At 41.0% G+C, this 23,502-nt stretch overlaps 6 non-coding genes and 1 pseudogene across 6 annotated transcripts; 6 read left to right on the top strand and 1 right to left on the bottom strand.

The window, feature by feature from the left end:
• The first annotated feature begins 3,811 nt into the window (after positions 1-3,811).
• Positions 3,812-3,893, top strand: LOC121773133. The gene has a single exon (XR_006044704.1). It is a non-coding gene; the product is annotated as a small nucleolar RNA snoR14 (small nucleolar RNA).
• A 55-nt stretch (positions 3,894-3,948) lies between these two features.
• On the top strand, positions 3,949-4,039 carry LOC121773124. Its single transcript, XR_006044696.1, has one exon. It is a non-coding gene; the product is annotated as a small nucleolar RNA Z101 (small nucleolar RNA).
• A 140-nt stretch (positions 4,040-4,179) lies between these two features.
• On the top strand, positions 4,180-4,258 carry LOC121773134. Its single transcript, XR_006044705.1, has one exon. It is a non-coding gene; the product is annotated as a small nucleolar RNA snoR14 (small nucleolar RNA).
• Positions 4,259-4,309: 51 nt separating this feature from the next.
• On the top strand, positions 4,310-4,399 carry LOC121773125. Its single transcript, XR_006044697.1, has one exon. It is a non-coding gene; the product is annotated as a small nucleolar RNA Z101 (small nucleolar RNA).
• Positions 4,400-4,505: 106 nt separating this feature from the next.
• On the top strand, positions 4,506-4,660 carry LOC121773138. The gene has a single exon (XR_006044709.1). It is a non-coding gene; the product is annotated as a small nucleolar RNA snoR135 (small nucleolar RNA).
• A 321-nt stretch (positions 4,661-4,981) lies between these two features.
• On the top strand, positions 4,982-5,060 carry LOC121773135. Its single transcript, XR_006044706.1, has one exon. It is a non-coding gene; the product is annotated as a small nucleolar RNA snoR14 (small nucleolar RNA).
• Positions 5,061-8,952: 3,892 nt separating this feature from the next.
• On the bottom strand, positions 8,953-13,353 carry LOC121770208 (annotated as a pseudogene).
• Positions 13,354-23,502: the final 10,149 nt, after the last annotated feature.

Here is a 23,502-nt window from a genome sequence, read left to right as displayed (position 1 = left end):
GGAGGCATAAAATCGTCAGCGGCATCATCTACCAACTGAGTATCCATCCTTGAAGAAGCATTCGGGCAGTTGCGTCTGTCGTGCCCTGGTTGACGGCAATGTTTACATCGGCGTCGGGCGCGTGGCTGGTCAGCTTCACGGACATCCATCTGATTAGGAATCCTAGTAGTACGATATCGACCTCGACTTTTAGGCATTAACTGGGCTCGTGAACATTGCAAAGTCCATTCAGGCACAACCTAATAATCTTGGTGTCTGATTGGATTGAACACCGTAGAATACTGGTGTACCCAAACACTTGTGCGGTATACGTTATCAACAAGCGACAGCATGGGCTCGTTTCTAAACCGCGCAACTGCCGCTGCATGTGAACATGGAAGCCTCCACATCTGCCACTTTTGACATTTGCAGTTCGACTCCAAGTACTTTACCTTCCATTTATTACCGCCCTTTCCACCAATTCGACGCTTTGTTCGAACCACGTAAAGCCCTGCAATTGTGTTTGGGACTCTCACATTATGTAATTGACCTTTTACATCATTTTTGCACACCTTTTCATGGGCCCACGGGGTAAGTGGTGTGGCACACTGTGTTGATGCAATTGACCGCTCATTAAACCATTCTATTGTCCTCCAAAATATCAGATCAATGCAAGCTTTAATTGGGAGTTGTCTAGCGCCTCTCAACACATTGTTGTAAGATTCCACCATATTAGTGGTCATCTCACCCCATCTTTTGTGTTTGTCATACGCCAAACTCCATTTTTCTAACTCCACGGCATCAAGGTACTGCACAGCCTCGTTGTTGATGGTTCGAAGTAAACGACGTCTGATCTTAAACTTGCGTTTCTTTGTAGCAATACCAATTTTCCAAACAAGTTTTTTTACCATGATGCCTTTGTGATTCTGCAAAACATTTTTTCTAACATGTACCAAGCAAAATCTGTGATGCCCCACATTGGGTTTTTCTTTCCATATGGGAGAATTCATTGCATCTATGATTCCCACATGCCTATCAGATATTACACATATTTCATGCTTGGCTACGTGAATTCTAATACGTTCCATAAACCAATTCAAACTTTGTATGGTTTCCTCATCAACAATGGCATATGCAATAGGCAAACATTTCTTATTAGCATCAAATCCAACGGCAATAAGAATTTTACCTCGATATCGTCCACGTAGATGAGTTCCATCAACGGTTAAAACTGGTTTGCATAGTTGAAAAGCCTCCACAGCTGGACCAAAAGCCCAAAATACGTACTTGAAAACCTTGTTTATACCGTTGCTTAATCTTTCATCATGTAACCATTCGACAATTGTGCCAGGATTTTGTCTTTGCAACTCATTCAAATAACCTGGTAAAACTTTGAAATTCCACGCCCACGAACCATACACAAGCTCAATAGCTGTCCTACGAGCATACCATGCTTTCTTGTAACTAACTTTCACATGAAATCTATTTTCAATATCCGCCACAATTGCTTTTACCTTGTAGCAAGGATCGTTTTCTATCTGATGTCGAACACTCAACGCTATCATACCCGACGAAAGATTAGCGTGCCCATTATAATTACGATCCCCCATGCAAGTATGAGCAGTGCTAAACACTCTAATTTGCCAGTGTTCATCATGCTTCCTCAATGTTGCTCGGCACTCCCACAAACATGGCGGTAAGGACTTATCTTTCGGATTTCCTTGTGGCCACTTACAAACTGCATGCCATCTCTTTCCTTTACTTTCAACAACTGTATATTATCGGATTTTTTCCAAATGCCAAAAAGTCACAGCTGACTTCAATTCCAATTTGGTTTTAAATTTAGTATGCAAACCGACATTGCTCGGATCTTTTTCACTCCAATAATGCACATTGAGATCATCAGACTCAAAGTTTTTTGGATCAAAACTATCATATGAACCTGGTAAGGTGCGAAAATAGTTCATACCAGGCTGTGGGAACTGTGGAACTACTCTTTCTCGTACTGCTCTTCCTCCAATTGATGTTTCTCCAACCACTGTTTCTCCAACCGGAATGGATGTTCTTGGAGCAACAAATTGTTCCTCATCCGACGAAGCACCATTTGAATCTGTACTATCCGGATCGACATCTTCAGAATCATAAGGTGATTGTGGATCAAGAAAGTCGGCTTTATCAGGACCAATTATGTCCTCAACCACATTACAGTTGTCACTGTCCCCTAAATGCACGCCTCCAATATCAAAATCTTGTGTTGTATCGAAGCATGGTTCTTGGCCTCTCGTTGACGTACCAACATCAAAATCTTGTGTTGCAGCGACATATGGTTCTCGGCCTCTCGTAGACGTACCAACATCATTACTCATGAGATGATGACTATGTTGTTGAGTAATTGACGAATACTCAACATACAATTCAATTTGACCTCCTGTAGTCATACTCTCACTAAACATTAGTGGCATGTATACTTCTTCTAGTAAAATACCTATATACGTGATTGAAGATCCATAGAATATATGACGTTTCCATACTATTTGAAGTTTGTTTTCAAATATGTTTATCCCCATTCTTTCACAAATTGTTTCCACAAGCTTTTCGTAGGAAATACTTTCATCCAACATAATCAATCCTTTTGCAAAAGGAGGATCATATGAAATAACTGTTCCGGGAATTATATTTCCACCCCAATATAAATGGACACACCACGTCATACTATCTGCATTAATGTCAAACACAAATATTGGTCAAAAATATTTCTTTACAGTACACTAAAATATATACTATCATAACAACCTATCAAATATGGGTAAAAAATTAGATATACTACAACATATAATACCATAACAATTGGTCAAAATATTTCTATTAATTACAATACAATTTATAATACTATAACAATCCATCAAATAATTATATAAATTACACTACAATATATACTATCATAATAATCCATCAAATATTGGTAGACTAATGTTTGGAAGAATGAGTTAAAAATTAGCTATACTAACCGATTGCGAGTACTAATATTTGGAAGAAATGAGCCAAAATATAAATCTACACGCTTCAATCCACCACCGGGTTGACCCGACCAAGGCAAGCGTTTTTGCGTTTTTCAGCTTTGGGAAGGTTTTTCGCGTTTTGGGGAGGGAGGAAATGTGATTAGGGTCTGCGATTTTGGGGGAGATCTGAGAAATATAGTTCAACCCAAAAACGCCAATCAGATTGGCGTTTTTTACGTTAAACACGCCAATGACCTTGGCGTTTTATATCGTAAAGACGCCATCAAGATTGGCGTGTTCAAATTTAAGTAGTTTGGTAAAAATACGAGCAAGATACGGTCCCTATGTAACACGCCAACTATGTTGGCGTGTTTGCGTATAGACACGCCAATTTCACTGGCGTTTTTACTTATAAACACGCCAATTTCATCGACGTTTTTCCCATAAATGAAATTGTTAACAAAATGGGTACATTTGCGTTATTTTAAAGGCCAAGTCGCCTATAAACGCGATTTTCTCTTGAAGGAGCTCGCAGCATTTTAAGCGCCTCCACGGTTTGTCGCCCGCTCCACCAAAAACACTAAAAATTCTACCTTCCCCCATTCCTTCTCCACTCCACTTGTATTCAGCTCCACGACTTCTCTCTTTCTATTTCGTGCTTTTACATTCCATCTGTTTGGTTTGAGCAACGGCGATGAATTCAAATAAATTGTCCCAAAGATAGCTGTCTTCATTGTTAATGCACGACTCTCTAATTATCTCCTTTTATAATTTTCGTTTTTATGATGTTATTAAGTTAGTAATCTTGCTCTTGTTCATTCGAGTTGATTTTGGCGAGGTGACGATGAAATTCACGTCTGTCAATCCACTGAATTACTGTGATGTTAACAGTGAATCTCGACAGGTTCTGATCGCTTCTGAAATTCAAATTCTTCTGTTTCATTTCAAATTTAGGTATTTTAGAATTTTTTGGGGGCAGAGGATGAATCTAAAGTTAAATGGGTAATTTGTGACTGATATTTCGTTGATGCTAAACTCTTCTTTGAGAACTGATGCCCCACAAATTTGATAATCCTATTTCTATAGGATTACATTTGATTTTTTTTTTGGTTTTGTGCATTTGAATTAAGCAGTCAGTGACGGTACACAACCCTCTAAGAAGTTCTGAGCGCTTTATTTTGTTTGAAATCTTATGCTTTTGGCGAAGTGACGATGAAATTCATGCTCAAATCACTGACTTATTGTGATGTTAAAATTGAATCTCGACAGGTTCTGATCGCTTGTTAAACTTCAAATATTTGTTGGAAAATTTAAATTTTGTTTGATTTGTTGCGCGGCAGATGATGAATCTAATGTGAAATGGGTAATTTGCGACTGATTTGTTGTGATGCTAAACTCACCTTGGAGAACTGATGCTCACAAAATTCGAATTTGTTCACAAGAATTCCTTTTTCTTTTTTCTGCTCCATTCCTTTCATTTTCTCCTGTTCGTTGTTCTCTACTAAACGATTTCAAGAAATGGAATGTAAAGCAGAGGTTGTGTGTATCGACATTGTGCGAATTTGATTCAAATTGCACTCTGATTGAAAGTATTCTCTGCAAAATCAAAATCACTAGGCGAAGATGGGCAGTTGTCTTTCAATTTTTTAGTTGATCTGTCAACAATCATCTTCCCCACACTTTCATTTCCCACACTGTTTGCATATGTCACCAATTCATCACTCTTTTCTTTTATATAATATCTTTACACCTATGTTTCAATGTATTTACACCTATGATTTAGTAAAATCATGTTTTAATGTATTTATATATGTGAATTTCATATCTCTAGTATTATATTTTGTGATTGAAATATTATCAGCAGTGATGAATATCCAACTGTGACAAAGATGCTTGTCGTCTGTGATGGTACACAACCCTCGTAGAAGTTCTGATCTCCATTTTGTTAACTTTACCTTTTATTTTGTTAGAAATGTTATGCTCAAAATGTCGAATTGATTTTGGCGAAGTGACGATGAAATTCATGCTCAATCACTGATTTAGTGTGATGTGAAAATTGAAATCTCGAAAGGTTCTGATCGCTTGGTAAAATTGTGTATAAGCTTCATTGTATGTATCTTAAGTTTGGAAATTTTTAAATTTTGCGGCAGAGGATGAATCTAATTTTCGACTGATTTGTTATGATGCAAAACTCACCTTGGAGAACTGATGCCCACAAAATTGGAATTTATTCGCTAATTTACACTCCCTTTCATTTTCTGCTGTTTATTGTTCTTGATTATCAATCTCTTCTTTTGGATTCTTGATGAATGGAAAAGTGCCAAAATGAAAAAAAAATGGAATTCTTGATTCAAATTGCACTCTGATCGAAATTTGACATTTATTTTTCATAAGAGTATCTGCAGTAGGGGTACGTATGTGCCTACGGACATCTCAAAATGACTCTTGCCATGTCATAAAACCATCCACTACGCGTCCCGCGCCGGGCTCGCGTCTCGTCCCGGAGGGATGGGTCCTCCGCGGGACGCGTTGCAGCGACCATCCCGTCCCTAGCCCGCGCCCGTCTTGTCCCGTAGCCCATCTCGTCGAGACACGGGACGCGCTGTCCCGCCACGCGCCAGCGACACGTGTCTCGTCCCCATGGGTGCGTGACGCCCACTCGCTGGCCCGCGAGTGGGCGTCGTCACTGATGACGCAATAATTCGTTTTTTTTTAAAAAATTCGACTTTTAATAAAAAAAAATTCAAACGGTAATATTACCGTTAAATTTTTATTTTCGTTTTTTAATTTTTTTTTATATATTTTACTCTATAAATAATCATATTTCATACTCTTTTCAAACACAAACACACATCTATTCCTCTCAAATCCTCTCTATCACTCCAATTTCCATCTTCAATCAACTCAAACAAATGGATCCTTTTGAGCAAATGCGTCAATTAATGGAACAATCACTCGAAGAAGATTGATGACGAGAGGCGGAGGAAGGACCCGACGACGAGAGGCGGAGGAAGAACATCATCAAAGCCCCGGCTCGTTCGTGGTTCATGGAGAGCATGGTCGACATCATGTATACGTGCATAATCTTGCACAACATGATTGTCCGAGACGAAGGACCCGATGCGGGAAATTGGTTCGACCCCGAATCCCCCGGAAGCTCAACCGCAAGTAGTCCGCCGCGAAGTGGAGCGCATCCGTCTATACAAGAACGGTTGGCTATTCGGGTAAGGACACGCGACTCTAGCGCCCACACCCAACTCCAAGAGGATCTAATTGAGCACATTTGGGAAAACTTTGGCGGAGCAGATTAAATTATGTCATTTTTATTTTTTTAGAATTTTAATTATGTCTTCGTTTTTTTTAATTTTAAGTTGTAATGTTGTTTTAATTTTAATAAAGTTTGTTTGTTTAAATTGAATTGGGTTGAAAAAAAAGTATAAATGAAATTGAATGAATAGTAATTAAGGGACGGTATAGAGACGGTTAAGGGACGGAGCGTTGCAGGTTCCGTCCCTTAGTTAAGGGATGGATGAAAAAAGGACAGTGAGGCCCTCAATTAGTGCTCAAATAGTAGTTAAGAGACGGTATAGAGACAGCGTAGTGGATGGCCTAAGAACATCCATAGTACTGTCACGTCATAAGGATATTCCACTTCACAATAGCGGACATCTCGGTGGACATCCCAATAATCAAAATTCACAAATTCACAAATATGCAATTTTACGGAATTAAAATTTCGAAATGAATACGGATAAATTGCAATCATTTTATTTTTAAAAAATACACAATTAAATAAAAAATGTACATAATTAAATACATTGTTTAACGTACCCCTACGCATCCACAACTCTTCAATTATATCATTATGGAGTCGAATATGGACTTCTTGTTGGCGCATGTCAGCAAATGCACGGATCCGATCGGCGTACATTGGCGGTGGCCACGCCGTGGCTTGGACCGACAGCATTAATATCATCATTGGTCCAATCAGTCAGCGCTGGACCTCCATTTTTTACAATCATGTTGTGCATGATAATACATGCGTACATGACATCAGCGATGGACTCCGGATACCACATCCGTGTTGGACCTTTCACTGCCGTCCATCGAGCCTGTAGCACACCAAATGCTCGCTCTACATCCTTGCGTGACGCTTCCTGTCAGCCCGCAAAGTAGACCTTCTTTTCATTGATTGGACATCTGATCGTCTTCACAAAGACGGGCTAACTAGGGTATATCCCATCAGCCAAATAGTAGCTCATATTGTGCTGGTTGCCCTTGGCGACGAAACTGATAGCGCGACCAACGCCCATGCACTGCTCGTTGAAAATGGGCTACGAATTTAGGACGTTGAGGTCGTTGTTCAACCCGGCTACCCCAAAATACGCACTGCTAAATCCATAGCCGGTAGTCAGCTACGGCTTCGATGATCATCGTGAGATTCTTGCCTTTGAAGCCGGTCGTGTACAACCCTTTCCAAGCGGCGGGGCAGTTCTTCCACTACCAATGCATACAATCTATGCTACCCAACATTCACGGAAACCAGTGCTGATTCCCGTGCATATCCATCAGAGTCTGGCAGTCTTCGGGGGTAGGCTTCCGAAGATACCTTTCCCCGTATATCTCAATAACACCCTGACAAAAGTGCATCAGACACTCGCGGGCAGTTGACTCGCCAATGTGGAGGTACTCGTCGAACATGTCGGCTGCGCCTCCGTATGCCAGCTGCGCCTCCGTATGCCAGCTGCCTGATTGCGGCAGTGCACTTTTGTATAGGAGTGTGACTGGGTCTACCACTCGCATCATCTCTGAACCTGAAATACTTGTACCGACGCTCTAAAGCATTCACGATACTCATGAATAGCGGCCAGTGCATTCTAAAACGTCGCCAAAAAAAGTTATCCCCAAACCGCGGCTCCTCCGCGAAGTAGTCATCAAACAACCGACGATGTGTGATGTATAAGCCCGCAACCGTTCATTAATTTATCGCATTCTGTCAGCAGCATCCCCACCACTACCACTAGCCATTTTGGATCTATCGATAGAAACGTAGAAAGAAAGAAGAGAAACTCGTCAATACAAGTGGTGCAAACGAAATGAAGTGCAACGAGCCGTATATATAGAGTTTAAAAAAAATCAAAAAATGGGATGTCCGCTGAAACCGACGGACGACCTCTCGTCCGTCGGGGACATCCACGTCCGTCCGTTATTGCGGATGCTCTAAGCAGGGAGTGGTTTCAGTTAATTTATCAATAATATCTTCCCTACACTTTAACTAATTTAACATTCACTTTTCTTTCTCTTCATTTATTTTGTAACTTTGGTGCCATTGCATTTTCATTGCTTTAGGGTTGATTTATCGAAAGCAAAATCAAGTTTTATTGTTTTAATTTCCTTCAAATTAAAACATTCCCATCGGTTTGTGAGAATACTATATTGATTCCATTTAAAACGATTAGGTCAATTTGTCATAAAATGTCGCAAATGTTTAGCCGAATAATTTGTATATATGCCTTCTGTAATTACATGGAGTAATTCTATTTGGACTTGATGTTATCAAGTTTGAGGCTTGTTGCGATAACATATCAATCGTGAATGGATAAAGAATAATTACATTAAGATATTTCTTTTTATTATTGCTCGTAAACTGAGTTTGGAAAGGATGTTCGAAACGAAATGAAATGAAATGAATTATCACCATCTCTAACGATCGAGAAATTTCGGAATATGGGTTTAAATTCGCTGACCTTTCGAGATAAGGGATTCAATTCGCTTACCTTTCGAAATATGGGTCCGAGACATGCGAATTTTTCGAAACAAGGGTTTTACACTTTTTTATATGTATTCTCTTCATTTTTCTTATTATTTCCCTTCCAATAATTATAGATTTACTAAACTATCCTTTAATCTGGTAGACTTAAAAAGAGCTAAGGTCAGAAGGAAATTCGAGCAATAGAAAATTTTGTTCCCTAAGTCTGGTAGTAGGCTTAAAAAAGAACTACAAAAGTGTGCGCATACAATTTGTACATTGCGCACAGCGGCCATGAGGAGCACACTGGGCATCTCCACTGAAACAAAATCAACGACATCAATGAATAAACAATAATCGGGCAGCCACTATAAGACAGATGACAATATTATCGCATCACGTACAAACAATAATCGGGAGAAGAAGACCAGTTCCGTCTTCCATCTTCAAGACGATTGCAGGATGCGGAGCATAGTCAGGCAGATGGCCACCTTGAGGGTTATTGTGAGCACGTTTCAAATACCCTCCGTCCCTCACGTTGATCACGAAACCGTCTGCGCCACTTCTCACCTCAACTGTAATAAAATGATTAGTTAAAGGATAGTTTAGTAAATCTATAATTATTGGAAGGGAAATAATAAGAAAAATGAAGAGAATAAATATAAAAATGTGTAAAACCCTTGTTCCGAAAAATTCGCATGTCTCGGACCCATATTTCGAAAGGTAAGCGAATTGAATCCCTTATCTCGAAAGGTTAGCGAATTTAAACCCATATTCGGAAATTTCTCCGATCTATTTGGGTAACTCGTAAAATAAAATGGCAAAACTGTTGAAGAATATTTGTATTTGATATGTTGTCTTTTACAACAAAATATTGACTGAAACTCATCACAAAAACTAAAAACTCTAGCTATGAATCTCAAGACTATAAATAATCTTGAGGTTAAAAAATGTTTGGTTTGACGAATGCAGGACTTACCATGCTGGGGATCTCTTCTTTTGTCCTTTAGGGTTTTGACCAACATATCTATCAGAATTGGTAAGTTGGGGCAAAGTTGATCATCCCCTCTTTCCATCCATCAAACACATGTCCATTTCTGAGTTCATTGTGATTAATTTACATTTATTGTTTCATTCTTTTCCACTTGAAACATCAAGCTCTAATACTAGTGATAGTGGAACCAGATTCGATGACTCATACCTGATCGTGGTTGAGAAGCACAGCCCACTGCTTCTTCTCGACTAACTTTCTCACTTCTGAATCCGACATATTGATCCGATAATTCAAATCTCCAAACCAGAATGATGGAGTACGTACTAAACAAGCCCAACAGCAGTAAAAGCCTATCAGCCTAAAGCCCAAGAAAGAGTATCAGTTCGGCATGACTAAAGAGTATCAGTCCGGCATGACTAAAGAGTTCGGCCCCAGCCTACAGCTCGGTAAAAGCCAACCGATCAAACTCTGCTCTCAGGTCGGCATCAAGCTCTACTCTCAGATCGGCAAAAGCTGCTCGGCAATAATTCAGCAGTTCGGTCTCAGTATTCGACCGAACTAGGAGATAGTGGACTCATGCAGGATTTCCACCTCCACTACACCCACGATCTATTTAGTGGTGTCAAGCAGTCATTAACTCATGCAGGATAGTGGACCCATGCAAGATCGCCACGATCTCCACGACATCCACTACCTAGTAAATGGCTGCATGCCACGATCTTGGTTCAAAGTATAAATAGAACCTAGATCAGATAGATAGGGTTAAGTTCTAAATAGACTCTCTCGCTTTCTAGAGATCAAATACAAAATAGCAAGTCTGTATTGTAAGCTGTAAGAAAACAGATCAAGCAATACAACTCTGCCCTCATTTCTTCCCGTGGACGTAGATTTACCCCAGTAAATCGAACCACGTAAAATCTCTGTGTCGTGATCTGCATCTTCCTGCATTCATCACCATCAGAAATTCGCGGATTCATCACAGAATATCTTGATGTTCATATAGAAATTGGGTATTTAGTCACTAATTCATAAACATGAGCACCAAAAAACAGAAGAAATGACCATTTACAGAAAGAAAAAGTGTGAGATTTTTTTTATCTTAGCAATATATAGCACTCTTACTCATGAGATGGGATTGTCTGTGGCTGATCAATGTCGAAGAGCGTTGAGAAATGAGTCCGCCTTATGATTTCAAGAACATCAGAGTTACGCCTATGCTCGGCTCCATACTTCTCACCAGAGGTTAGATGAGAGCAGACAAAGCATAGACGACTATGGAACAGTGACATACTTATGGAAGAGAGGCAAAAAGAAAAACATTAAAGTCATAACTCTCCATATACCAATAACTGAGGTATATCTTCAAAATTTAGGCCATGGAGTTGTTGTTCAACAATAAAGATGAAGGTGCATCATGCTAGTTTTGTGATAATAAACTAAAAAGACCGGTGGAATGAGCAAACCTTGTTGCCCATGTAGCCCAACTCCTACTGGGGAGACCTTCAAGTGGTTTATGTGTGGCCTTAGCCTTCTCCTCACCCACACTGACACATATATTCCGACCATCTGTTTACTCACAATCCTTACAAATGTTGACTGCGATTTTTTTGGAGTGCTTGAAATTGCATCTTCATTTCTGAAATCTGACATTTCCATAAAACAATCTTCTTCTTCTTCTCCAGGAATTTCATCCAACTCTTCCGACAGATAATCCACAACTTCATTGAGCTCATCTTGTGGATCCATGTGGACTGTCCGTAGATTTCCGAAGCTTTGGTGCATTCTCTTTAACTGTGGGAAGTTTTGAGGGCTGGTGGTGAGACCATTACTCATCCAGCCTATTCTTGCTGAACTGCTCAGCACTCTTCGTAAGGACCTTGCCGATAAAGTTTGATGAGATGTAGCATCAAGTGATTGCTCGGGCCAGTCCAATCTGCTGTTCCAGATAATATCAGAGACTCTCTTTGCCTGGATGTCCTTCCCGCCAACCTTCAAGTCACTGTCCATAGTGGTGCCTCCAGAATTATCGGGGAATAAGTCAAGTGCAGGAATAACTGCCTCATCAGCCAACGTATCCGAAGCAGAGGAAGTCATGAAAACAGGAGAGGGCGGTGCGCTGTAGCTTTTATGTTTGGTTTCCGGTTCTGCAGATGATAGCCTCCCATTTTGAGATCGGAATTCTACTTTCCGAAACAAGCACATTGCCTGCACTCAAGGGAACCACTTCCTGGAAGCTGTGATGCTTCATAATTAGGAATTATCATAACAAAATCTTATCCTATATTTAGATATTGACACATGTAATGATGCAAACACAAATTCTTGATGATCCATAAAAGAAGACGAGGATTATTGAGTGATTTAAAAAATAACTACACAAAAACACTCCCTTATGGAAAAGAAGAAAAGCTTCATAATTTCGGCTATGTATGTGTATACCTAATTTCTCTTAACTACAAAGTCAAGCTGCATCTTTATCGATTTCAGGATAGAAACATAGGAGAAACCGAGAAAGTCACGGTGTCCATTATATATATTACTGGATATCTCAAGGATTTTTGGTATCACAGAGTGAAATTAGAGTGAGATCAAGATAGAAATTCAGAGAAGATATTCTACAGATGAAGGAATCTTGCATGCTAGAAAGTCTGGAAATGGAGAGCAATAACAAAAATGGAAGGCTACGTGATTTGAAATAGTTAGGAAACGAATCTAAATTTGATGCACTAGAGTCACAAGTTGAATTGTATTTGTTGGAATATTTTTGTAATGATTAATTCAACCTTGGCACCAATTTTCCTTTCTGAAACAGAGTATAGTTCAAAATTGATGCACTAAGTTAACTGGTTTCCTTATACGAAGATGATGCACGACGAGCTATCAATCTTCCAAATTTTGCTGCAAAGCTTACCCGAAAATGTACATATCAGCTGGGTCTTGCATACAGAGCCATTCATCTATATCAAGGTCATCATCTGGAAACCTTCCAACAACATTCCAAGTACCTATATTTACTCTGCACACACGAAACCATCGTCTTACCATAGAGAGCGAACAAATATAACAAATCCCAAGAACAACTGAGAAGTAGATGGAAAAGTGAAATAGCCACATGCAACGCTAGTTATTTATGATTTCTCATATGTACTGAAGTCGCAGAGTTTCTGATTTTCTTCTCCTGTGTTTCACCGAAAATGCTGTTGAAGGTTTACCTGGATCATTAGAATCATTTAGCATCAAGAGAAGGCAGGAGGATATTCTTTGAGATAATCACATTCCATAAATTGAAAAGCTTTGCTACAGAAACAATAGTATTTGATCAATCAAAAGCTAACTTTCCCTGCATTTTCAAGATCTAACACAATGAATTGCTAATCCCAAACTTCAAAACAACACACTGTATTGCCAAATAAACTACCTCCTGTGGTTTTGGTTGTGCAAGTAGATTGAAATCCCTTCGTCCTATCGATGTGATCATCAAGCATAATACCTTCATCTTTACAAGAGCAAACTGCCCAAAACAGAATTCATGTCAGAAACCAAAAACAAAGCTCACAAATGAGGAAGCAATAACCATGATTGATGAGCCATACCATCATCTTCACTGCGTTCACTCTCTGTGTCCACTTCATCTTCACTGAAATCATATAAAAATTTCATTAACTAAAAAAAAAAAAGTACATTACACCAAAATAAAAAAAATACATTTCAACAATTAAAAACTCCATCAACGACGATCCCTCCGCTGCCATACTTCTTCAATTATATCGTTCTGAAGTCGAACATGGACTTGTTTTTTTGCGCATGTCGGCGAATGCACGGACTCGATCGACATCATCATGGGGTATACCCATGCGTACATTGCCAATGGCCACGCCGTGGCTTGGACCAGCAGCATCAGCATCATCATTGGCCCAATCAGTCAGCGCTGGACCTTCATCTTCGACAATCATGTTGTGCATGATAATACTTGAGTACATGATGTCGGCGATGCTATCAACATACCACAGCCGTGATGGACCCTTCACTGCCGCCCATCGAGATTGGAGCACACCAAATGCCCGTTCCACATCCTTGCGCACTGTCTCCTGACGTTGCGCAAAGTATATCTTCTTTTCATCCGTTGGGCATCTGATTGTCTTCACAAAGACGGGTCACATCGGGTATATCCCATCCGCCAAATAATAGCCTATACTGTGCTGGTTGCCGTTGGCAACGAAATTGACTGCTGGACTGACGCCCATGCACTGGTCGTTGAAAAGGGGCGATGACTGGAGGACGTTGATGTCGTTGTTAAATCCATAGCCGGTAGTCAGCTACCGCTTCCAGGATCATCGTGGGATTCTTGGCCTTGAAACCAGTAGTGTACATCCCTTTCCAGGCAGCGGGGCAGTTCTTCCATTCCCAGTGCATACAATCTATGCTGCCTAACATTCCCGGAAACCCATGCTAATTCTCGTGCATATCCAGCAGAGCCTGACAATCTTCGGAAGTAGGCTTCCGAAGATACCTATCCCCGAATATCTCCCTAACGCCCTGACAAAAATACTTCAGGCACTCGCGAGCAGTCGTCTCGCGATGTGGAGGTACTCGTCTAACATGTCGGTCGCGCCTCCGTATGCCAACTGCCTGATTGCGGCAGTGCAATTCTGAATCGGCTGGGTTTACCAGCCGCATCCTCCCGCACCCTGAAATACCCGTATCGACGCTCTAAAGCGCCCACAATACGTAGAAAGAGCGGACGATGCATCCTAAAACGTCGCCGGAACATGTTCTCCCCATATCGTGGCTCCGGAGCGAAGTAATCCTCGTACAACCGAAGGTGTGCAGCGAGGTGGTCCCGAGGTAGTATAGATCGACGATGGATGGGTCGAGATACCGCCAGCTCCAAGGCCGCTTGTTCCTCCCTATCAGCTGCCTCCCGCACACGTGCATAAATCAGCTGCATCATGCAGTGGCGGATCCAATGTATAACAAGGGGTACAACTGTACCCCCAAATATTTCCTATTTAATTATATATGTAGACATTTTTCATACTAACACCGAATTGGTGCAGTGGTATCCGACCTCTAATGTTAGGTGAGCCATCTGGGATCGAATCCCAAAAGCTGTGGTTCTATATTAATATTTTTTTATACACTTATTTTACTCTTTTTAATTATTTTTAGATCTTTCCCTATTTATTGTATAATTGTTACTGTATAGCAAAATATTAAACTAATTCATACATAACAAATAATTTATGGTAGTTATTATATTTCTCTCTGCTCAAATATTTTGTGTTCTTTCAAAGAAATTCATTTATTTTATGTAATTTTTACATTTATATTTATATACGACATTCACAACTAATAAATATATAAGACATTTACAACTCACAAACTATTGGTATAAAATATTTAAAATTAGTAGTAGAAGAAAACTTATCGATTTTAAACTTTAAAGCCCTATGTCTCTATTGTTAAATATCGTACCCCCGAATCAAAATTTCTGGATCCGCCACTGGCATCATGTGTTCATAATGCCCACCACTACCACTACCACTACCAGCCATTACGGATATATAAAAGAAATTTAGAGAGAGAAACTTGTTAAAACAAGTGGTGCGAATGAAATGAATTTCAACGAGCCGTATATATAGACTTTTAAACAAAAAAAATTAAAAAATTAAAAAATCAGGACGTCCGTCGTGTCTCTGCAATGGCGGACGTCCGCGGAACGTCGCGGAACTCCGGTGTCCGCAGCGGACGTCCGTATCCGTCGCGACCTTGCACAATGGCGGACATCCCGCGCGGATGGGCGCCATTGCTGATGCTCTAAGCATGTAGTTGAAATGGATGTGAATGAGTGAAGGTAATAGATAGGGGTGAGTAAAAAAACCGGAAACCGAATATCCGAACCGAACCAAACCGAAATTTTGAAATTCGGTTTGGTTATTTCGGTTTTTCGGTTCGGTTCGGTTTTGAAAATACAAAAATTTCGGTTTTCCGGTTCGGTTCGGTTCGGGCGAAGAAAAAAACCGAAAAACCGAATAACCGAATTATATATATATTCTATTAATTTAATATATTATATTATATATAATATATAGTATATTCTTTTAATAAATTCTACTATATTATATGTATTATTAATTTTATATTATATATAAATATTCTATTATTATATATAAAATAAAATAAATTACACATATATATATTAATATTATATTTATTTTTTTGAGTTTTTCAATTTTTTCGGTTTTGTTCGGGTTTTTCGGTTTTTTAAGTTCGGTTTTCGGTTTCGGTTTTTCGGGTTTGGTTCGGTTTGGATTTTGAACTAAATTCGGTTTTTTCGGTTTTGGTTCGATTTTGATAAAAAACCGAACCGAAACCCGAATGCACACCTCTAGTAATAGATTAAGCATTTAGATGCAGCAAGAATAAAAAATGTCATAACTATTTCATTGTACCAGTAGAATAATATCTAATTAAACTAATTTATTATTATTATTTTGAAAATTGAATAGACGTCACTAACAATTTGAAACATAATTCAACTCAGTAATGAAGTTATCGACAAAACGATGGATCATATTTTAGCATATTAATTAACCATATTATTGCACATTAATGAATCATATGATATTTCAGTTCAGTGACATGAATGAATCATAGTTAAGTACAATAATGGATGGTCGATATTCGATACATTAACATCGCGTGTGGTTGATATCAAAACACTAGTGTCTATTTATTAGAAGTATGAAAAAACATTGTGGCGTGTGAGGTGGAATATCTTGAAGATGGTAACCGAGAGGGATAAGGGATAAAAGGCTAGGCATGGTGAATTGCAGAGAACAAAGTTTATGATTCTCTTATTTCTGTATTTATGTGTGTTTTACATTGTATACAATGATCTCTTTTTATAGGAGAGAAATACAAATATATTTGGAAACATATCAATCTATTCTAGGTATAATCACTAATTGGTATTCTCCTAAAATAGATTTATTTATTTCCTTGATTCTTTCCTTGAATTGTGTATTCTAGGGTTTGACACTCCCCCTCAAGTTGAGCCGCGGCATCTCCAATGCTCAACTTGCCAAGAACTTCTTTGAACACTTTAGGATTCACAGCTTTGGTTAAGATGTCTGCCAGCTGATCCTCTGACCTCACAAATGGAAATTCTATGACTCATTTTTCTAGGTTCTCCTTAATGAAATGTCGATCTACTTCCACATGCTTAGTCCTGTCATGTTGCACTGGATTTTCTGAAATACTGATCGCCGCCTTGTTGTCGCAGAATAACTGACTCTTCTGTGTTGGAGGAAATCCTATCTCCGTAAGTAACCTCCGCAACCACATAATCTCCGTTAAACCACTCTTGATTCCTCGGAACTCTGCTTCCGCACTAGATAAGGCAACGACCTTTTGTTTCTTGCTTCTCCAAGTGACCAGGTTTCCCCCTACGAACGTGAAGTATCCTCCCGTAGATTTCCTGTCAACTGGATTGCTTGCCCAATCAACGTCAGTGTATCCATGAACCTCCAGATCTTCTCCTTTTTCTAGGAGTACTCCGTATCCTACAGTCCCCTTCAGATATCTTACAATCTTCAAGGCAACCTCCATATGGTCTTCTTGCGGTTTGTGCATAAACTGACTGACTATACCAACTGCATAGGTAATATCTGGTCGAGTATGTGAGAAATAGATCAACTTTCCCACCAATCGTTGATACTTCTCCTGGTCTGCTAGCTTTGCTCCTTCTTCTATCTTCAATCCATAGTTGGGTACCATAGGAATATCTGATGGCTTGCAATCTAGTAAACCGGTCTCTGCTAGTAAATCCAGTACGTACTTCTTCTGTCTCAGGAAGATTCCCTTCTTCGATCTCAAGACTTCGATTCCAAGGAAATATTTCAGTGCCCCCAACTCTTTCATCTCGAACTCCTTAGATAGATTCTCCTTCAAATTCTTGATTTCCTCTTCATCGTCTCCTGTGATAATCATGTCGTCCACATAGATGATCAGACATGTCACCTTGCCGTCCTTCTTCTTAATGAACAATGTGTGGTCAGAGTGGCTTTGTTCATACTCATGCTTGAACATTGCCTGGCAGAATCTCCCAAACCATATCCGGGGAGACTGTTTTAGTCCATACAAGGTTTTCCTCAATTTGCACACCTGTCCGTCTCCGAATTCTCCAAGAAAACCTGGAGGGGGTTCCATGTAGATTTCCTTATTTTCTTCCAACTCTCCATGTAAAAAGGCATTAGTGACATCCAGCTGATGTAAAGGCCAAAATCTGGATGCAGCTATAGACAACCGTGTTCTAACTGTATTTAGCTTGGCTACCGGAGAGAACGCCTCAGCATAATCCACTCCATAGACCTGAGTGTATCCCTTAGCCACCAGTCGTGCTTTATATCTCTCGATTGAACCATCTGCTCGTCTTTTGATTGTGAAGACCCATCGACATCCTACTGGCTTCTTTCCCTTTGGTAGAGTACACTTCTCCCATGTTCCATTCTTTATTAAGGCATCTATCTCTTTCTTCATTGCCTCCCTCCAATGTTTGTGTTTCATCGCCTCCTCAAAGGATTGAGGAATCTCATCCTCATAGAGGGCAGCTTCAAAAGCTCTATCCATTTCTGTGAGATGTCCCTGCACAAGATTAGTTACAGAATATTGGGACTTTCGTCCTTTCCAGTCTGGAGAGTATCGCCGAGGAGGAACGCCTCTCGTACTCCTTAGCTGAACTCATAACCCATGTCTGTTTGTTCCTCAATTTCCTCATTCTCCCTGTCACTATTAGTTTCGTCCACAGGGGTAATATTTCCAGAGTTATGACTATTTACCTCAGGATCCCTGACCGGGGTAGATAGCGAGGTGTCGCTGAACTCCTCGTCCTGCACATTGGAACTTGACGGCCCGGCGTTACCGCCAACTGTCTCTGGTGGACCGACGTTTAGAACAGGTTGACTTGGACTCGTCAAGTTTCCCTCCCCCTGACTGTTGTGATTCTCTTCCTGGTTTGGTGTAGGCTCGGGTATTGGTGTAGCTGTAGGTTCAGGTACGGGTGTAGGTGTAGGTTCGGGTATTGGTGTCGGTAGCCAGCCTAGTGAGTCATTTTCCGGAATTTCTGGTCGACTCTCCCCCTGACCGCTAGGTTGGCTATAGAAGTATTCTCCCTCAACAAAGTCGCAGTTCATGGTGGTATACATGGTTCTTGTTTTAGGATCATAGCATCTGTAGCCCTTTTGATTCCGGCCATACCCTAGGAAAACACATTTAACAGCACAAGGGGAAAATTTAGACTTGATAAGGCTAATTTCATGCATCGGTCTAGGGGTTTTATTTCGTGAAATTACTGGGTCTAACGCACGATTTAAGCCAGGTGTGTGAAGATTTTCGCTAGATCCAGGAAAAGAAGAGGACGCTTGCATGGTCCTAGGAAACTGACGAAAAAGTGGACATTATGAAGGAAATTGCTTGACGGAGGAAGCCTCGGAGTTGAAGGGTAGAATAGGGATTTCTACGAAGACTCTAGAAGGCTATGTCCGCATCTATAAAAGGAAGAAGCATGCAAGCTGGAGGGATCTTCTCGGTGGAGACCTTGCTAACAGCCTGTAGCTTAGTCCATTATCTTCACACTCTTGGGTTCTTTCGGTGGGAAATTCAGGGCACACTAGGGGGTTCACCTCTAGCTTTCATACATTTTCGATCTGGTTGTAACACCGTCCTTCTTTAGGGCGAAGAAACAATTTATTTTCCACTTTCGTTTCTGCTGAATTCGCCGAGCTTCGCTGTTCGAAGCTCGGACCTCTTTTGTTTCTGGATATTTCTTACTTTTATGCAAGTTTCGTTTTCGTTTACGTCGATCGTGATGGTTCCTATTGTTTGATTGTGTTTACTTAAATTCTGGAGTTGGATTGTTGGAGTTGGTTGATTTCTGGATTATTGCAGGTTAATGGTTGAATCTGGGAGAATGGAGCTGGTTTGTGAATGAATCGGGGTTTTGTCTGGTTAATGTTGTGGAGTTGATTGTTGAAATTTGGCGGTGATCGGAGCAGATCTGTTAGAATCGGAGTTATGGAGTTGATTTTGTTGATTGTTGAGTTTGGATTGCTTGGATCCGGAGTGGATTAAGCGTCCGACGTGATTCTGAGCAGGAGTGTTTAATTTTATGCCGCGCTTACGTGTTTTCATTTCATTTCGCCTAGTTTACGTAGATCTGGTGTATTTCCGATTCGTAGCAAGTTTCCGGCGTCCAAATTTCTAAATTCTTTTCGAATCCAGGAGTATGCTCTGTTTTCTGCATTTACGCGTCTGAGTTGGTTAGGAAATTGCATGGGTTGGTTGTCTGCAGCTTTTACCGTACTTGCTATTTCTGGAAACATGGTCCCCACTGTTAGTTGCTTTCTGTTTAGCTAGATTAGGTAATTGTTTACTTAGTCTAGGGAGTAATTGTGTCTTTCGGATTTGATGTCTGATTCCAGTAAGTTTTCTGTGTCCTAGGTCTAGCGTTTACATTTCTTGCCTAGATCTAGTGATAGTTAAAATCTCAACCCCTTTGCGTGGCAGCAGCCGTTTGTTTCCATAGTCTCTTAGCACTACTTTGCGAATCCATCTCTGTGGGATCGACCCCACTTCCCTATACTAATTCATAGTATTCGGGTTGAGGGATTTATTTTTGAAGGGGAGTCGAGTGTGTCCAACGACAAAAACACTGTAGTTCTCTTGAGTTCCTGGACCCAGTGATCCAGTGGATTTAAGGAGCGTTGTGTCTGGACCGAGCTTTGCATTAATTCTCATATGTGCACACTTGCTTACTCCTGAGTCTAGTCATTCGACATTAGAGTCGAGTGAGAGGATTACCACTTCAAATGGCGCCGTTGCCGGGGATGGATGGCGTGCTTAGTGTTAGTGTTCAGAGTCTGTGGTGTAAATAGTTTTGATTTGTTTTCCTTCTCTTTTGTTTGCAGTTTATGAGCAGAGGCTCAAGATCTACCTACTGGAGCAACTCATCTGGGTGGAAACACGGCCAGTTTGATTGGCGGGTTAAGGATACAGTCTCTACTGTGACCACCAGATCAGGGTTCACCATGGGAGATCCGTTTCCGAGTGAATTTACTAGCGACGAATCTTGGACGTCATCAGGACGCGAAGATCCAGAATCACCACCCGAATCAGAAACAGAGTCAGAAACAGGGGAAGCAGAGGAAGTAGTCATGGCGCAGGTGGTAGACCCAGATCCAGAAATCGGCTCTCTCACTGCCCATTTAGATGGAGAACCAGCTCAAGCTATAGTGATGAATCCACGCCAGAGAACTATCGAGATCAAGACAAACGTACTCGGCATCTTGCCGACGTTCTCTGGGCGTAGAAATGAGTGTCCGTATGAGTTCTTAAATGAATTCAGTAAGTTATGTGGTATTCAGAAGAGGCCGAATGATGCAACAGAGGAGGATTATCGCCTACGAGCGATTCCGTTTACCTTGAAGGGGGAAGCTAATACGTGGCTATTGAGGTTGCCTCCGGATTCTATCCGCACGTGGAGGGACTTCAAGTTAGAATTCTTAGATTATTTCTTCCCATCCAACAAGACGAATGCACTTAAGAAAGAAATACTAGAGTGTAAGCAAGATTACGATGAATCGTTGAGTCAGTATTGGTCGAGATTTAAGGGGTTGTTGGATGCATGCCCGAATCACCGAATGATAGAGGCAGAGACCTACTCTCTGTTTTACGAAGGAGCAACTCCCGAGTCAAAGGACTTAATGAACTCCTCGAGTGGGGGAAATTTCACAAGAAAAAGGGGAAGTGAGGCAAGAGAGATCCTAGGGAAGTTGATTGACGCTAAGAAGGCGTACGATAACCCTAGGAATGCAGTGAAAAGAGGATCGGTGCATGCTGTGAGAGAACAAGAAGATGACAAAGTCGAAGCAAGGATTGATAGGCTCGAGAAGGCTCTTTTGAACGCGATTGAAAAGACGATTCCACTGGCTTCACAAGGGAAGGAGAAATCTCCTGGTCCAGGAGATAATCAAATGCAACAATATTACGGGACCCAGGAAGGAGATTATCAGGCCCAGGTCAATGCAATGGGAAGTTGGAATCCCGATGGGAGCTGGAATCCAGGGAGACAGAGAGATGCGCCTTGGAGAAACCATCCAAATTTCAGATGGACTGACAATGAACAGAATCAGCCGGCACCACAACAAAGTCAGCAGTTTGCACCTCAGACCGAAAGACAAGGTAACTGGTCAGGAAGGAATCAAGAGGGGCAGGGTAACTGGATTAATCGGAACCAAGGAGACCACTCGAGCTGGGGAAACAGGAATCAGAGCAATCAGGGGAACTCTTATGTACCCCCACACCAAAGGAATTTTCAGAACAATTACCAGGGCCAAGGAAATCAATACAATAACTCTTCAGGCGGTCAAGGAAACGCTCGTCAGAATCAAGCAAGTGGACCAACTCTGAGTATAGGGCCAGGGCCCAGTCAACCCCCGAAACCACCAAAGAGTATCGATGATATGGTGCACGACCTCGTCAGTTCTCAGCAACATATGCAAAACAACCTGCAATTGAACAATGACGTAGTGCACAAGCTTCAAGATGCTCAACAGGAACAGAAGGCAGCGATGGATATGCTGGCAAAGCAACTGTCACAAATAGCTACTTCCTTAAGTGATATGCGGGGAAACGAGGGCAAAATTCCTGCCTCAGTAAGGCCACCTGATAGAGCTAATATAACTCAGATTACCTTGAGATCCGGGAAAAGGGTATGATGGGCCAGTGGTAAGAACAAAGGAGGTGACAGATCCCAAAGAAGACAGGGAAGAAGAGGATACAATTCCTAGGCCAAGACATTTGGGGGGGAGTATTCCCTTGGTCAAGGATGACCTTAAGACAGGAGATTTAGAGAAACCTTTGCCTAGATCAACTGAATCATTCTTCCTCGATCCAGAGCCGGAGTTGGAAGATGAGGCAGTGGGAAAAGAAACTGGAGAGTTATCAGCTGAAAGTTCTACCGGAGCAGGAAAGCGACCGAAACCCTTTCCAAGCCGAGGGGAAGCCAAGAAGCAAAGGGAAGAGCCGGTGGACTTCATGGACATTTTTGGGAAGTTGGAGATCAATCTGCCATTCTTACAGGCCCTGAAGATGCCAGTCTTTAGCAAGTTCATCAAGGAATTTATAGCTGGGAAGGCTAGACCCAGTGGGAAAATTCTGATAGGCGAGAACGTCTCCGCAGTGATTCAGAAAAGGAAGATGCCTTCAAAATGCAATGACCCAGGTATGTTCACCTTACCCATCTCTATTGGTGACGTGAAAATCGAGCATGCTATGTGTGATTTGGGTGCGTCGATAAATGTGTTACCACTTTCCATATACAAGAAATTAGTGGGGGTAGGCATGGTAGACACGAAGGTAGTGATTCAACTGGCGGACAGGTCATGCATCTGTCCTGAAGGGGTGCTTGAGAATGTGATAGTCAAGGTACATGACTTCTTGTACCCTACTAATTTCCATGTGATTAAGATGAGTGATAATGAGTCTGCAGAGTCGGGCGGAGTACTTTTAGGGAGACCCTTCCTACGTACCGCTAAGACTATCATTGATGTTTTTGATGGAACAATTTGCCTTGATTATAATGGGGAGAAATACACATTCAGCATTGATGAGACAATGAAGAAACCTCTTGACGTTGAAAATTTGCATGCTATAGATGTTATTAACCCTTTGGTCCAAGAATACCTTGAGACGGAATTAATGCAGGAACAGATTGAGAACTC

Source organism: Salvia splendens, chromosome 16 (genome assembly GCF_004379255.2).
Source record: "Salvia splendens isolate huo1 chromosome 16, SspV2, whole genome shotgun sequence".
Classification (NCBI taxonomy): domain Eukaryota; kingdom Viridiplantae; phylum Streptophyta; class Magnoliopsida; order Lamiales; family Lamiaceae; genus Salvia; species Salvia splendens.
Note: the sequence above shows the minus strand (reverse complement) of the source record. Positions and strands in the feature narration are given on the sequence as shown.